General features: G+C 30.6%; 1 long non-coding RNA gene across 1 annotated transcript; it reads left to right on the top strand.

Moving 5' to 3' along the window:
* The first annotated feature begins 4412 nt into the window (after positions 1 to 4412).
* Positions 4413 to 9749, top strand: LOC144848760 (uncharacterized). The gene is made up of 9 exons (XR_013613915.1): positions 4413 to 4532; positions 4979 to 5043; positions 6041 to 6067; positions 6329 to 6355; positions 6934 to 6960; positions 7390 to 7416; positions 7523 to 7552; positions 9049 to 9074; positions 9476 to 9749. It is a non-coding gene; the product is annotated as an uncharacterized LOC144848760 (long non-coding RNA).
* The last annotated feature ends 7253 nt before the right edge of the window (positions 9750 to 17002 follow it).

Below are 17002 nucleotides of genomic sequence, written 5' to 3'. Positions count from 1 at the left end.
AGTAGATATGGATTTTTTTTATGGAGTAAAAATCAAAGGTTGTGTACAGTTAACAACAATGTTTGCTGTAGTTGTAGTGTACTAAACATACTTCAAACTCGAGTAAACACTTAAACTGAATACAAAAAAATATAAGAAAAAATATTTAAGCATGCATAACTTAGTATGTTGTATATTTCCTCCATGGTTGTACACAGTAATTCTGTGATTATTATTATATCAACGTCTTAGTTTCAAAGAACAAACAACATATATTTTCATCACAAAACACATATGGAGTAAACCTTCCTTGAACAAACAAATCTATAACTTAGGCGTCACGCTTGCCATATGATTGTTTGTTGCCTACATTCCTTGTTGTTTTATCATGCTAATTACTTCCTTATTTACATACAACCTGTCCTATTGGTGTATAAGTACTCTAGGCGTTGTTTTCTGTTCTGATGATGAGAATAGTGTCTGGAAACATGTCAAATTTAAGGCAGTTTGCCTATTCATTAAATGCCTCACTATAGTTATTTTAAAACACATATTATGCTATAACAACCATAGACGTCTATCAACGTTGACAACAATCAGTTTTATTCACATAAGAGAAACATTGTTTTAAATTGTATTTAAATAACATATTTCTTGTACAATAGGCCTACATATCAATTTTACCTGATGTTATTGGCTAATATCCGTCATTAAAAGTTATCATGTTATCATGTCATGTTATTTATATTTGTGTTATTTCTTGAAAAAATACCAAATATCAAAAGGGAAATATTTATTTATTAGGACTGCAATTAAAAATATATGCATATTTTCTGCATAATGAAACACATTTAAGATACTTTTAAACACAGATCTTAAGACAACATAGGATTAGAATAAATGAAAGCATATATTTAAGCAGAAACATGATTTTTGTTATAATATCAAAATGTAACTACATTGAACGATTTTGTTCCGTGTCTTTAAAATACGATAACCATGTGAAGCACGCACCCTAAAAAAGGTGGCACTCTAAAAACATTCATGTGTAAGCGCCCTCTGTCGCATTATACGTATTCCACGCACGGGCGCTGCCATTTAAAATATTGCTCAATAATCTATACTGGTCATATTGTGAAGTAGTATCAGGTACACCCACTGGCCATAAAAATGTACGCATAATGGCCAAATCTGGCCATACCTACCCAACCCGTATCTCAAAAACTGTTTTCTTTTTAAAGAGAAACGCGATCTTTGAATTTTCCCTCAGATCAGAATATTGAATCAACGGAAAAAAAAAACCGAAACTGACCGCATCTGCACTTCCACCTATAGAATTATGTTATGTGTAAATAACTAACTGAAAACCATTCACTACCAAATGAGGAAACGGTTTTACTTTTTAGTAAAACTTAATTAATCCAGTTTGTAAAAACATCGTTCGTAAGAGTTTGTGCACTTATTACTAATATTGTAAAAATAAAGTTACTTACGTTTATTTCACGATCCAATGTAAATAAAAATCCCTGTGTAAATCATAACAACTCACGGTACCATTGTACATTCCTATAAATATCCACAAGCAAATTGATGATATCCTATATCCACTATAATTATCCACAGCCGCTGGTATCGTAAAATGTGTACTTATAAACACTGGTAATGTAAATCCATACTTATCCATAAATATCTTGGTATCTTAATCTAAATATATCCTCAACTCAATTGATAACCTGTTAAACGTGTTCAAACGGCCATTCTTCTTTGACTCATGCTACTGATCAAGGTAGTATGTCGCATAGTATGCAAATTACTTCATTCATGGAGAAATAGACGTGTAGGCGCGGGGTTTTCAAAGGACATCGTGAACGGTGGTGACGTTCATAAAAATAGGTAGCGCCACCAATGTTTCGCAAGAAACGACATGTTACAGGGATTTTAATTTCCCTTTCCCTATACATCTAATATTATAAACACTTTTATAAAAACTTGTTTAAAATTTATACCAAGGATCAAAGTTTAATAGCAGACAGTCTATATATATGCGTATAGTGTAGCTATTATAACTACGATTGTATGACGGCCATTGATGTTAAAAATGTATAACGCCGACAGTTTCATTTCATGAACCACGAACTGGTTATAAATCAATAACTTTAGCTATAATTAATGAAAGTTCCCACTTGAACGCAGCACAGGGACATAATGGCAAGTAATGGGTTGTTCAAACAGTCGAATGTCAGTGGTAAATTACTCGGACCTAGCTAAAATAAAAATTGATGCTAAAATGCGTGTTAAAGGACAACTTGACCGAGAACCATATTTTAACAACGTATTAAGGATGTACATATCATGATTTCAGAACAATTGCGCGAACATTTTTCAGTAAACACACTTTTTAAATAAATCGTAAAAAATATAAATGTTGAATTCAATCAAATTATCATTTTTAGTGATGCTACCTATCTTTTGTATGTTAACAACAGTGAGGTCGATTTTGCCATGCACTTGTGACGTCGCATTAATTTACGGCGAGCGCGCGCGGCGATATCGTAAACCTCGCGATTGTTCTGAAATCATATGTACATCCCTAAGTTGTATGGTTCTCAGTCAAGTTTAACAAACTGCGCAGAATGTTCAACATTATTAGAACCATTAGAACCAAGGCCATATAGATGGCTGCAGTCGCGTGCTCATTAGTTTTTACCGACCAACCTACCAACTGACCGAAATTACTGAACATGTTTAAAAATGTTGAAATGTTTAAAAACATTTATATTTTTTTAATTTCCACTTTTGACGTGCTCGTATAACGTAATTTCGAGTTGAAAAGTAAGTCAAGAAAACAAAAATCGGGCAAAAAGAGTGCGCAATAACATTTAACGCGCAGTGCGCGCGCAAAAATCTGCGCACTCATGGCAATTTTGTAAACGCTTAAAATTGCCTGAAACGTACACTTATTTCATCGAAAAAAAATTTTGAAAATTTTAGGCGCGCGTACGCATGCGTTACATGCGCTACGCACGTAATTGTATTGCCATATGATGATTTATGCCCTGAAATTTATGAGTACCAAATTTTATTTAATTGTGATTCATGGTTGTGAAGATATGATTACAAACGTGATTTCGTTACATCGTGCGCACACCGCGTAATTTTTTATTGCGCACCGTGAAAACATAACCACATCGATTCCTGGCCATAAGAAATATACTGTGAAAAATTGACATAGCTAGATTAAACTGATATCAAGATAAGGTCAGAAAGCGATAAAACGCATAGTGATACCGGACCGACAGACAGACCGACAGACCGACCGACCGACCGACATAGTGAACTATAGAGTCGCGTCCACGCGACTAAAAAGTGATAATATCTCGTTTCTGTTTGATAACATTAAAAACGGAATTTACACAAGTAACATAATTAAATTCAATTCTGATTTAGGAAATTCCAGACAGGCACAAACTCTCACATAAAAATACAATGACATACAAAATATATATAAGTAAAAATAAAGATAAACAAGTAAAGAGTTGTAATAAAGATACACTATACAATATAGACAACAAGATGATTCAACAGTTTTTCATTGAAAGCACGAATGGAAAAAGGGATGAATGAATTTAGATATCTGTTAGTTCTACATATAGTGTGATACGTAGTCGCTTTTCTGACCATGAAGAAAATAATACATGGTATGTAAATATCAATAGATATACTACTTTTTGATGGAATATTTGTTTAAAGCACGAAGACACAAAATAAAGATTTGTTTCTAGAAAAGGGAAATGGGTGAGGTAGAGAATATCTCTATGTTCCGGTTGGTGTACGAGTTTTCTATAAGGTAAAGGTCGAGCTAGATAAGCGGGATGTGTTAAGCTAGGGTTCACACAGCGGGATGTGTGAAGCCAGGGTTCACACAGCGGGATGTGTGGAGCCAGGGTTCACGTAGCGGTATGTGTGAAGCCAGGGTTCACACAGCGGACATAATATGTTTGTTCCAATCAAACTGAAAGGTTGCACTGATGTAAACATCAATAATATCGATGTACAGTATTATTTTATAAATTTATATAGTGCGGTATGTCTAGAATATCATGATGGTAATCATAATAAGATTATTCCTACAAACTATAGTTCGTAGAGTTATAGATGATTTTTTCAGGTATCCTGTTCTCTAACCTTCTATCAAGGTCCAGTCTTGTTTCTTTTATGGAAACAGTTACCATAACCATAGTTTCTGTATTTTGTGTTAGCGTGGGAATTACTAGGTGAGCACTGGAATTTTAGCCAATCCACACCTAAACTGGAAGGGCAGTGTCAACATTGACACCTAAAGTGACCCATCTTATTGTTTGGCTCTAACTCGCGTCCCTTCCAATCTAGTGTAAAGTAATTGACCAATCATATACATTCAAACTGTCCTAATATAATAATCTGCTTCATCCTTCCTCTCATTTAGCATTTAGTATTTGATGCTTTAGTTCATTTGATATAAATCATTCTTACTCTTCGAGTTGGCGTTATTGTATCACCATGTCAAGTAAAATGTAAGTGTTAAGCTTATGATCACAGATTCGGTAAAGGGGTCTAACTGATTTTAAGGTTGAAAATATTAAATTTTTCCAAAAAGTAATATAATTTTAATTTCTTTCTTTCAAATCAAGTTGTATACATTTACGTATTGTATTAAATTTTGTGTACTAATCTATGCAGATTTTCCAAAAGTTTTTAATTTCTTGTTTTTAGTATAAGACTTTCACATTATTTAAACGCTTTTTAAATTTAAAGCGGGAGCTTTTTATTACTCAACGAGACTACAGTACAATTAGGCCTACCCTGACAGCTTAGCCTCCCAGTAGAAAATCCCTTTTCGCAACATGGAAATCTAAATTTGATTTTGCAATGTATTATTATTTATTTTCTTTGTATATTCAATTCATTCCATAGCTTATTTTTTGTGACAATGTTTAACACTACACATGTTATTTTACAGCATGCAATCGTTGGTAGTTGTATTTGTTATAGTGTTTTTGTTTCACGCTGACTCGGCAATGGGAAGTAAGTCATTGTTTTATCATGTAGGCCTATTATATCTGACATATATGCTTTAATGTATATTATTTAACGATAGAAAGTTGTTAAGGACAAAATTTGCTGAACATAAATTAATAATGACAAAAGAGAAAATAAAAAGAAACTACTATATTGACATGTAGTACAATTGAGCTTACAGTACTGCTACCAAGTTTATAACGCGTATATCCTTTTAATCGTTGGTTTTCGTATTACGTAACGTTTCTTACGGGTACCAAGTCAATGGTTCTATTACACCATTGGTTTTTTCCCGTAAAATATCCAGTCTTTTTTTCGCTGCGACAGCCTATTAAATAAATCCATAATTGATGGCACATTTGTGAGCTCATTAAGACACATTTCTAGTGCAAATTGTAGCATTCTAAACAGTTTTATTATCAATGTTTTTGAGATGGCAAGAAAACCATCGTGGTGTTACGGTTTGTTTATACAATTGAATTGCTATCGTTTTCTATTGTTTTGTGAATACATCATATGTATATAGATATAGGTCCACGATTAAAATAACTGCCCGTTTGGTCCGCGAGGCACCGCTAGTTACAGAGCCATATAAAGAGTTACGACATTTGGTTAACGCTTGTTTAAAGTCACGTGATACACAATGGGGCAGTCAAACCTGTATAGGAGCAGCATAATACCTTCAACTTTTTCATATATTTTTCAAATTAATTGCATAAATAAACAAATGACGAGTGCATGTTTACACATAATCCAACTAATTTTCGCTAAATATGCAATAAAGTTCTACAAAATGTGTCGTCTTTTAAATCATTATTTTTTTTATATAAGCCTACCTTAAATTGACAAATGTCTAGTTTATATGATTGTTTGAAATTACTGATACAAATCGTCGTCCGTCCAAAATTGCTATCTCTTTCTAAAATAAGCAAAATTACACAGACGTATAGTATAACCTAATAGGCCTTAATTCTACCATCATATTATTTTGCCTTTGTTTCAGAACCGCTGACTGGATTAAACGCTGGAGGTAAGTTACACCACATGTATACAATCTTTAATAATGTATACTAATAATGTAAAATTCGAGAACGACCAGCAAACACTATACTTTGTTGTAAGTAAAACTCTAAACATTTCAAACAATCGCACTGTGATGGAGAAAATAGTAGCCAATAGGCCTGTAAAACAAAACATACCACTCCAAAGATGATGAACTAATAAACCTAAACGTGATACTAAAATGAATAATTGTAAAGTGTTCATGCTTTTTGTCTCCTCTTTGTTTCAGCACCTCCTATGAGATTAAACGGTGAAAGTAAGTTACAATGCATACATTCATATTACTAAATGTTCATGTATTTTCGATAATTCCACGTTGAATTCAATTTATAAGATAATAGGCCTAAATACAAAAATATGTAACATCGTAATACCATGAACATGATATTTGTGACCTACGGTACTCTAATGATCAAACATTAGCATTAAAAGCGTATTTTTAATTGCCTACATTTCCGTTGAAGCTGATGTCAGAAATGTAAATACTATGCAAATCATGTGATATCTAATTCTTTTATTTTCAAAGTAAAGTAGTCATCAATGTAATACAAAAAAACCACCAAAGAATAGGACGGATTAAATATTAGAGTCTCAACTACCAGTTGGTCTAAAACATGTATCGCTAAGACCCTATGTCAACTACAATATACCATTCTTATTCAACATAAATTATATAGAACTAATCTCCAAACATAATTTACCGTAGCAACAAATAACCTACCTTATCACCGCCATCCATCCCCAAACAATCACAATAGCTTCGATTTGTAAGTAACTTGTTTCCATTAATCCTGCTACAACCAGTTATTATTATTTTTAAATAATGTGTTTCAGATCATAAACGAGTACGTCGAGAAGAAAGTGAGTACTTGATATAGATAATTCGAACTTACATGTGTTGAAATAAATATAAAGTTACAATTTATTCTTGTTTTCTTCTGCTTTAAATACAGATGATATAAAATTGAAAAAATAATGTTGTTCCACAGAACAAAATAATATTTGTTTTTTTGTTGTTGAATACACTATTTTAATGTAAGTGGGTTTCTGGTTGAATTTAACCTATATTTTGTCTTTTTACAATTAAATTTTCCCGTTGTTTTTCTATGGATATGATTAACTTAACTACACAATGGCCTATTTAAAGTCTGATTTTTATAATTTTCATTTTATATGTTTTAGGGAAAAAAAGTTTAAATCAAAATTTAAGCATACTTAACAGCAGCAACATATTTTTATTTGTCAAAACATTGTATGTGATTATTGATACACTGATTTAAATCATTTCAGGTCAGGATAGAATCCGTCGAGTAGAACGTGAGTAACTAAATAATACATCAATCCGACAAACGAGATTTTAAACATCAGCTAACTTTTGCTAATATAACAACTATATCACTAATTGTTTCTTCTGTTTTTTCAGTACCTCCTTCTGGATTAAACGCTGCTCAAAGTAAGTCACACGGATACAGTAATAATACATACATGCATATAGGCCTACTATTATAATTATTTTATAAAACAATTATTTATGATTACATTTGAAGAAATATGATTCATCCAACCGAATAACTTATACACAACATCGTTCAAAAAATCAATATTTTGAAACAAATGGTATCAAAATTAGGAATCATAAGGATAAATAATGAGAAATTGTTCATTTGTTTTAATTTTCTGTTACTATCTATGATATGTTCACATGCACGAGAAGAATGCATCAATCCGACAAACGAGATTTCATATAATAGTGCTTTGCACTCATGGCAATCCTCAGGGTGCTGCACCGCTGTCTTGTTGTCGTGTATTTTTGTGCCTGAAAATTGAATAAAATAAAATAAATAAATAAAATAATGTATGCCTACTATTATAATTATTTTATAAAACAATTAGGCCTATTTATGATTATATTGATATTTGTGATTTTTAATCTTTCACGTTGTTTTTAATGTTGTAATTTTGTATTTTTTGTTGGATGATGATGTTTTGCTTTGGAGACCCTCTTGATAGTTTGATTTAGTTCGCTTTTGGGAATCCTGTCTCTCTCTCTTTCTATTGTTTGTTTTTTTATATCTAAGAGAAATTAAATGAAATGAAAAAAAAAACAAATAATTGAAGAAAATATGATTCATTCAACCAAAGAGCTTATACATCATTGTTAAAAAAATGAATATTTTGAAACTGATATCAAAATTAGGAATCATAATGATAAAGAATGAGAAATTGTCCATTTGCTTTAATTTTCTGTTATTATCTATGATATGTTAACATACACAGAACGGAGTTATTGATCTGAATCATACCGAGCTACCGATTTACCTTCGATATTTTTCAAAATTAGACAATACCTTCCCACCACCAGAACAAGCTAAACCACAATATAGGGTATGTTAACGTACGGCATGGTATGGCGAAAGCCTTGCGGAACTAATTATGTTGCTTGTGAACTAAGTAAAGGCTCACTATAAGGCCTACGCCAATGCCTCGGTGTTATTTACGATACCTACATACGTCCCACCCCCTCCCATCCTAAATCCAGCAATGAATGCATATTTTAAGATATTTACCAATTACTTCATGTTTTCCATCATGTCTGTGTAAAAAAGTAAAATAGTAAGCCCGGCGTACGTTTAACACGTAAAAGATAAATTTGGACTTCTGTGTTTAACACCACCATAAGAAACATCGTACCTGCAATTTGCCTTTACGGCTTAAGCCAAACCAGTCTTAAACGTACCATTCGATATAGGCCTACTGCGTTTTAACTTGATGAAGAGAAAAGATCGTGTAAAGACCTGTAATTTTTGTTATGTTGCATGTCTAATCGCAGACCTACAGTAAAGTATAATTCTATTAGCTATTTAACTGTTATACCGTCATCGAACATGTGAGATTTTAAATGTTTAAACATACACCAGTTCATAATTTTTCTTTCCCATTTTGTTTCAGGACCTCCTATGGGAAGATAAACTAAAGTAAGTCACGAGAATAATTCTACAACTATATGTTAATTTCTATACAAACTTCTACACATTCATTAAGGGAAGATATCGACATGGTTTGGTATCAAATGAAGTCCTGCACTGTATACATTTGCTCTACCTAAAGAGAAATTTGTAACAAGCCAGTTGATCCTATGTCTATGTAGATAAATATAATTAAACCATAACCAGAAGCATACGGAAAATAGGTGATCAATACAAATAAGCAGAGCAATATACATACATAAATAACTCAGTTAAATTATTTTGCCATTTTTACCTGATTCATTTTTTATTGTACGTATCTGGTCTGCATATGAATCGAATCGAAAAAAACCCTCAGTAAAATTTATGAATTGTACGGTATTAAACTTAGTATTCAATTGTATTTTTAGGTGATTTCGGAGAGTAGGCTTTCATTTAATCATAAGGAGATAAGTCATCGACTCAGAAGTCACATTTCTATTCTCATCGTAGCAACATCTCCTCCAGCCTCTCTCTGCAACTATTACATTTACTACCATGATTTGGTTACATATTTCTTTAAATAATAATAAATTTCATTCTTTTAAATTTTGGTATTGTGGACTGTAGAAAACTCCGTTTACATTTTAGTATATTTAGTTTAATGTCACTAACAGTACACCCTTATATTATGTGAATTATAGAAGCAGGGATTTCTAATTTAAAATGAATAACCACTCTGTAAAGAACAAGGCCAACAGCCATAAGTCGCGTGCTAAAACGCATAGTGATACCGGACCGACAGACAGACCGACAGACCCACAGACCGACCGACATAGTGAACTATAGAGTCGCGTCCACGCGACTAAAAACAACTACATTTTCCATCGATCAATCAACTTATGCATATTTTTTCCGTAAGAATAGTAAAAATATCGCTGCTGAAGGTTGATAATAGGGTATCAATTTAACAAATAATGTATACAAGCAGTTCTTAACAGACTGTTGTTAACATAACACATAACCTGTTATTATTTAATTAATTTGAATGTATAACAGTCAATTATTAATATCTAGTACATATCACTTATGTAAATTCAACAATGCTTACCTTGTTGTAATAAAGAATTTGAATTTAAATTTCTGTAGAGTTTTTCTATGCCTGTGAATTAATACGCAAAACAATACTGATTCAAATTACAAAATAGATAAACATAAATAAAGCTGGAAAGGTTATTTCGTTGTCTTTTACAATACCAGAGCAAGTTGACAAGACAATGCCAGTTGTGAAAATAACTATATATAAAATGTAAATAAAATGTGCAGTACTGACACATTATGATAATACAATAATTAAAGATAGGACTTTAGTAAAGATTTTGAAACGGAAATATTTAAAAATGATTAGGCCTAAAACAAACTCACCATCAGAGAGAGAATAGACTGAGAGCAGCCATAATTTCAACAAGTGAGAGATGGTTTTGGAGATTATATCTGAATGAATGTCGGAATAAATAATGAAGAATGACAGAAAGATGGTACATTGAAGTTTAAAACAACTTGTGAACAGTTAGTGTTTTGCGATAAGGACACCTGAAGATAAGAAAATAAAGAAAATTAGTGGAGGAAGTGGATTGACTGAATAAAGTCTGTGTTTATCTAGGGACGTGACAAAACCAATTGTCACCCATGTAATGAGTTTGAATTTGACCCGAAAAGCCATATCAGTGATCAATTCAATTCAATAACCAATATTGATGTTTCCTTTTTATTTTATATATATTTATAAAAATAGTTTTTTTTTCTGGTACCACACGTTGTGTAAAACTGGTAAGTTGATTTTCACACAAACAGAACTGACAATAATAATATTTGATTGCGTTAATTGTATACAAAATATTTTATATAATAGATTAATTCTAGTGTATTGTAAAAAAAAATAATGAAATACGTTATAAATTAATCTTGTTGTTATGCCTACTATAAAAATGAAAGTGTTATCCCTTCTGTGTTTTATTAAAAATATATATGAATTAATGAAGTGAATATATCCACATGTTTAACCTTTTAAAATGGTATTGTCTTTGGAAGAAGTATCTGTTAATGATTATAAGAGAAAACAATAAGTTTACGGCGTTGTTTTTGTGACATTTTTAATATTGTTATATCGTATAAATAAAAAACGAATTAATACTTAATACTACTGATTAATTAATATATTGATAGGAATAGTAATGTTAATTTGTTTTTAATTAACTTGTTGTTAAAAATAAATAAATTAATAAAGTGAATATCTCCAGATGTTTAACCTTTTGGTATGGTCTAGTTACTGTTAATATAAAAACTTTGGTTTTATCTGCAAGAGAGAACACAATTGCCTGATAATGATTTATGGTAATGGTTTAAGAGTAATAGCTTTAAATATACTAAATGAGTTTGAATTTGACCCGAAAAGCCATATCAGTGATCAATTCAATTCAAATTCAATAACCAATATTAATGTTTTTATTTTTTTATTTTATATATATTTATAAAAATAGTTTTTTTTTCTGGTACCACACGTTGTGTAAAACTGGTAAGTCGATTTTCACACAAGTAGAATTGACAATAATAATATTTGATTGCGTGAATTGTATACAAAATATTTTATAAAAGATTAATTCTAGTGTATTGTAAACTTGCACAGCATCTCGATATCAGCTATTTAAAAAAAATAATGAATTACGTTATAAATTAATCTTGTTGTTATGCCTACTATAAAATGAATATTTATTTAAAAAGAACAAATACAACTACATATTTAATTGTTTACACATCAGATTAGTAGGAATATTAATGTTAATGCAAGTGTTATCCCTTCTGTGTTTTATTAAAAATATATATGAATTAATGAAGTGAATACATCCACATGTTTAACCTTTTAAAATGGTATTGTCTTTGGAAGAAGTATCTGTTAATGATTATAAGAGGAAACAATAAGTTTACGGTGTTGTTTTTGTGACATTTTTAATATTGTTATATCGTATAAATAAAAAACAAATTAACAATACTACTGATTAAGTAATATATTGATAGGAATAGTAATGTTAATTTTTTTGTAATTAACTTGTTGTTAAAAATAAATTAATTAATAAAGTGAATATCTCCAGATGTTTAACCTTTTGGTATGGTCTAGTTACTGTTAATATAAAAACTTTGGTAGAATCGTCTGCAAGAGAGAACACAATTGCCTGATAATGATTTATGGTAATGTTTTGGTTAACAAGAGTAATAGCTTTATATGAACTATAAAACGATATAGACATTTTATGGATTCTTAGACATTTTATGGATTCGGGTACAAAAAAGAACGTTTATTGAGCCAATCATGTGTGTACAAGATTTTGGTGGAAGCTTTGTACAAAACAGAGCCTCAAATGCAGCCGAAAAAATCATTTTGTTTTGTATTGTTTATTATTAATAGGCCCATATTATAAAGGCAAAATAATATGATCACTGATGCTGGATCCTTTTAAAAAACCAAGTTGATTTTCGATGAAAGATTAATTATTATTACTATTATAGTTAAATTACTCATTACTCAGCGATTACTCTAAAACTATTATCAACATCATTAATATCATAATTGTCAAATTCACAATCCCTACAGTGAATAATCCCAATTTTCTCTAGGTACTTGAGTACCTTTCAATCTAATATAAAGTAATTGAACAATCACAGTTAGTATTCAAACGAGTGGATGCTTTAGTTTCTTTGATATAGATCAATCGTTCTCTTCGACTGTAGTATTGGCGTATTGTTATTGGTTATTATATCACCATGTCAAGTAAAATGTAAGTAAAGTATTGCTGCATTAAGCTTATGATTTCGCATTCGGTAAAAGAATATTACATCGTCCCACCAAGAAATCATTTTTAATGTATTTCTTTCAAATCACGGTGTACATTTATATATTATTGTATCACATTTTGTTTACAAATCTAGAGAGATTTTCAAACGTGTTTAATTTTTAATTTTTTTAAAAACTAGGCCTAATGATATTCATTAGTTTTTCAGAAGAAATTAAAATGTGATCATTCAATTTAATATTGTTTTGCATATTCTATTCATTCTAATTTGTTGTTACAAATTAACACTACACATGTACTTTTACAGCATGCACTCGTTGGTAGTTGCATTTGTTATATTGTCTTTATTTCATGCTGTTTCGGCAATGGATGAACGAAGTAAGTATATTGTGTTATTATGTACTATAATCAGACATATATATATTTTTTTTTAAACCATATTTAATGAGGGTGATCCATCCAGCTATTGCTGATCATTAGGGACCCTCAGAGGTTCACAAGACAAACATATACACAAGATGCTCTACATAAACAAAGTCTTATTACAAGTCTTTGGGGTGGAGTAATTTGGTCCTTAGAAAAAATCCTGACATGTGACAGGACTTGAACCCAGGACCCTTGGAGTGGTAGCCAAGCATCATAATCACCAAGCCACAACTCCACTCCACGATATAAATGTAATTGTATTTTCAGCAATAAAACTTCAATTAAACGCAGAATGTTAACATTACGGTTATGTTGTTGGTTAAAATGGTATAAAATGTGCATGATTTTCATAAACCTATCATACATGTTTTATGCTTAAATTGAAAGTGTTCAAATTGGCTGTTTTTAATTTTAAACAAGGCCGGGGCATTCCACAGTATTTTTTTGTTACGGACGGGACATTTTTGAGAATATAACTAGACATATCTTAGAAATAAAAAAGAATACAAGATTCAAAGTAGAATAAATGTATACATATATGGCCAATGTTTATTGTGAAAGTCAAAAAAAGAAAAAAGACTGTACAAAAAAAATTTTATTATGAAAATTGTATGCGTCGCGGATGGGACGGCAAATGGACATGACTTTTGAGAAGGTTTACGTATTGTAATATTTCTCCTCATTTAAAAGAGATTTTAAAATTTGTTTTGTATTATTATGTTGCCAGATAGTTGTTTTAGATAACTGAATGTTTATTATAAAAATTGAACTGCAAATTTATTAATAAATATGATTTATATGTCGTTACGGACGGGACATTTCTAACGTCGCGGACAGGACAACTTTGTCCACGTTTAAAAATTGTATAATTTTGCTATTAAAAAAATTTAAAAATAAGTTTTTTACATCAATGTAATCTTTTATTTACAAATCAAAATATAATTCAACCTTTGAAACACTGTTTAAAAGTTTGTGTCAAGTGAAAATATTAAAATTCATAAATATGAAATATTATTTATAAAATTAATTATTCGAAGAGTTATAACGAGAAAAAATATTATAAAATGTTATCAAAATATTTATTTACACTAATATAAAAGTTATGCTTGGCATATTAAATAAGACTTCAAGATATTAACACATTTAAGGCGAATCTTTAAAAATTGGCGTTGGTGCTTGACGTCTGAATTTGTTAGTGGATCCAAGTTGCATCTGAAATTTTCTTCTATCCTTGCTTGGATTTAATAACTGTAGGCCTACTTCTATTAAAATTCAATCTTAATTATTTAGTATCTGATTTATAAAAGGTTCTTGGTTGCAAATTCACCAAACAATGAAATCGACAAAGCGATGACCGCACCCAATACTCCCATTCATACTGGTCATGTTTTTTTGGATTTCGGTATTGTTCTTTTGTGGATTGTTATTTTAAATACAGACCACAATGTTTTGTGATTAATAAACAGTTAACACCTTTGTACAGTACTTCTCAGCCTACAGTACAAAAACACTTTTTAATTCTTACAATATTGTCATCACATTCATAAAAAAAATGTCCCATCCGTAACATTCAATACATTTTGATAGTAATGTTTTTTTAATAAAAAAAATACCAAGTTTTAAAAAACTTGTTTAAATCTATTGCAATTTAATATCCTTAAGAGTTGAAAATTAAGATTTAAAATTAGGAATTAAATAACAATTTTAAAGCCAATTACTTCAATAAACACAAGTGAGGAAAAAACCCCAATCGAAATGTCTCAGAAGTAAACAAAATGAATTTTGAAATGCAAGTATGAAATTAATAAACAATTTTAATAAAATAATTTGAGCTTACTTTGAAAAAAAAGTAACTGCAGTATATTTATGGGCAAAAATATTAACAAGATGCATGGTTTTATTATGAAATAAAAAGGATTTAAATGATATGTCCCGTCCTTAACAAAAATGTCTGTCCCGTGCCTACGAAAAATATCATCAATATATTTTTGAATATGATATTTTCACCAAAAGTTTCAAAATATTTGTTTATAATGTATTGCATATAGTTTTAAAAGGAGAAAACAAAATATTAAATTGTGGTATAAATACTTTTAACTGAAATGTAAAAAACACCATAAAACTACTATTAAAATGTCGCGGATGGGACAATTATGAATTTTGAAATGTATATATGAAATTTAATAAACAAAATATGTGTTATAAAATGCTTGAATATGTACAATAGGGACATAGAGTAACTATATCTGGCAAAAAAATGTTCAAAATATGCATGGTTTGTGAAATAATTAAGATTTAAATGATACGTCCCGTCCGTAACAAAAATGTCCCGTCCGTAACAATATATTTTTGAAATATGATATTTTCATCAAAATCTAAAATTTTCCAAAAATTTGTTCATAATATAATGAGATATAGTCCTCAGGAGGAGAAAATGAAATATCAAGATTTTTGCATCATTACTTTTAAAATAAATGTAAAAAAAACGCCTAAAACGTCGCGGACGGGACATTTATGAATTTGAAATGGATGTATGAAATTAATAAACAACAAAATTTTAATTAAATACTTATTATGTATTATTGAGACATAAAGTAACTATATCTGTTGAAAAAACAGTAATAAGATGCATAGTTTATGAAATAAATAGGATTAAAAATGTCCCGTCCGTAACGCCAAATATGACTTTTTCATATTTAATATTCAATAACTTAAAAAATCAATATCAGAAAAATAAAAAAAATGTTATTTAATAAACTTCAACATGTCTACTTTGAGAAATGGCCAAGAGTTACATCAAAATCAGTAAATGAAATTTTTAAACCCACGGACCAAATACTGTGGAATGCCCCGGCCATATACATGGCTGAAGTCGCGTGCTCAAATTTGAGTTAGTGTTTACCGACCTACTAACCGACCAACATAGTGAGCTGTAGACTAAAAATAGTGCATAATAATAGAACATAGATAATGAACGAAGATGTGAAGTTTCATTGAAAAACAACAATTAGAATACTGTACCCATTGTTATTGTGTAAATTGTTTATGTGTTTCCTGTTTCTTAACTTGACCAGCCTTTTTCTCTTCAAAACAATGATTGTAACAATCAAAACTATAGACTGTGATATCATTATTTGCAGTGCTGGTAAAAATCTCAATTTTGAAACTAAATTAATAAAATAGCTGCCCCTTTGGATCGCGCAGCAACTGCCAGTGCATACGACTTCCCGTCGACAGATATAAGAACTTTTTATATCAAGTGAACATTTAGGTTGACGTGCCAGTGAACATGACGTAATGACCTTTGGATTGTAATATCTATAGTAGCGTTCATCCGTGGTGCTATTTCACCGCGCTTGTACACGGGCTTAGGCCAGGCTAAGTGTGTAGCTTAGGCCTAGCCTAGTAGATCCTTAATTTTCTGTACGAAAGCTGGAGTCCTAGTGATGACCCAGGTCATAACATGTAATATTAAAAGCTCTATTTAAACTAATAGAAATCAATAATTAACAGTTTTCCAATATATTTGACTGAAATCCAAATACATTCTTTTCTGTGTTATGTCGTCATACATCCATTGGTACTTATGTCACAGAGAAAACGTCAGAAAGCCACTGAACAAGCGCTCAAATTTGCCAGTCGCCTAGCGCATGTGCATATCACAAATATGACGTAATAGGGTAC

Source organism: Antedon bifida, chromosome 1 (assembly GCF_963402885.1).
Source record: "Antedon bifida chromosome 1, ecAntBifi1.1, whole genome shotgun sequence".
In the NCBI taxonomy this organism is placed as follows: domain Eukaryota; kingdom Metazoa; phylum Echinodermata; class Crinoidea; order Comatulida; family Antedonidae; genus Antedon; species Antedon bifida.
Note: the sequence above shows the minus strand (reverse complement) of the source record. Positions and strands in the feature narration are given on the sequence as shown.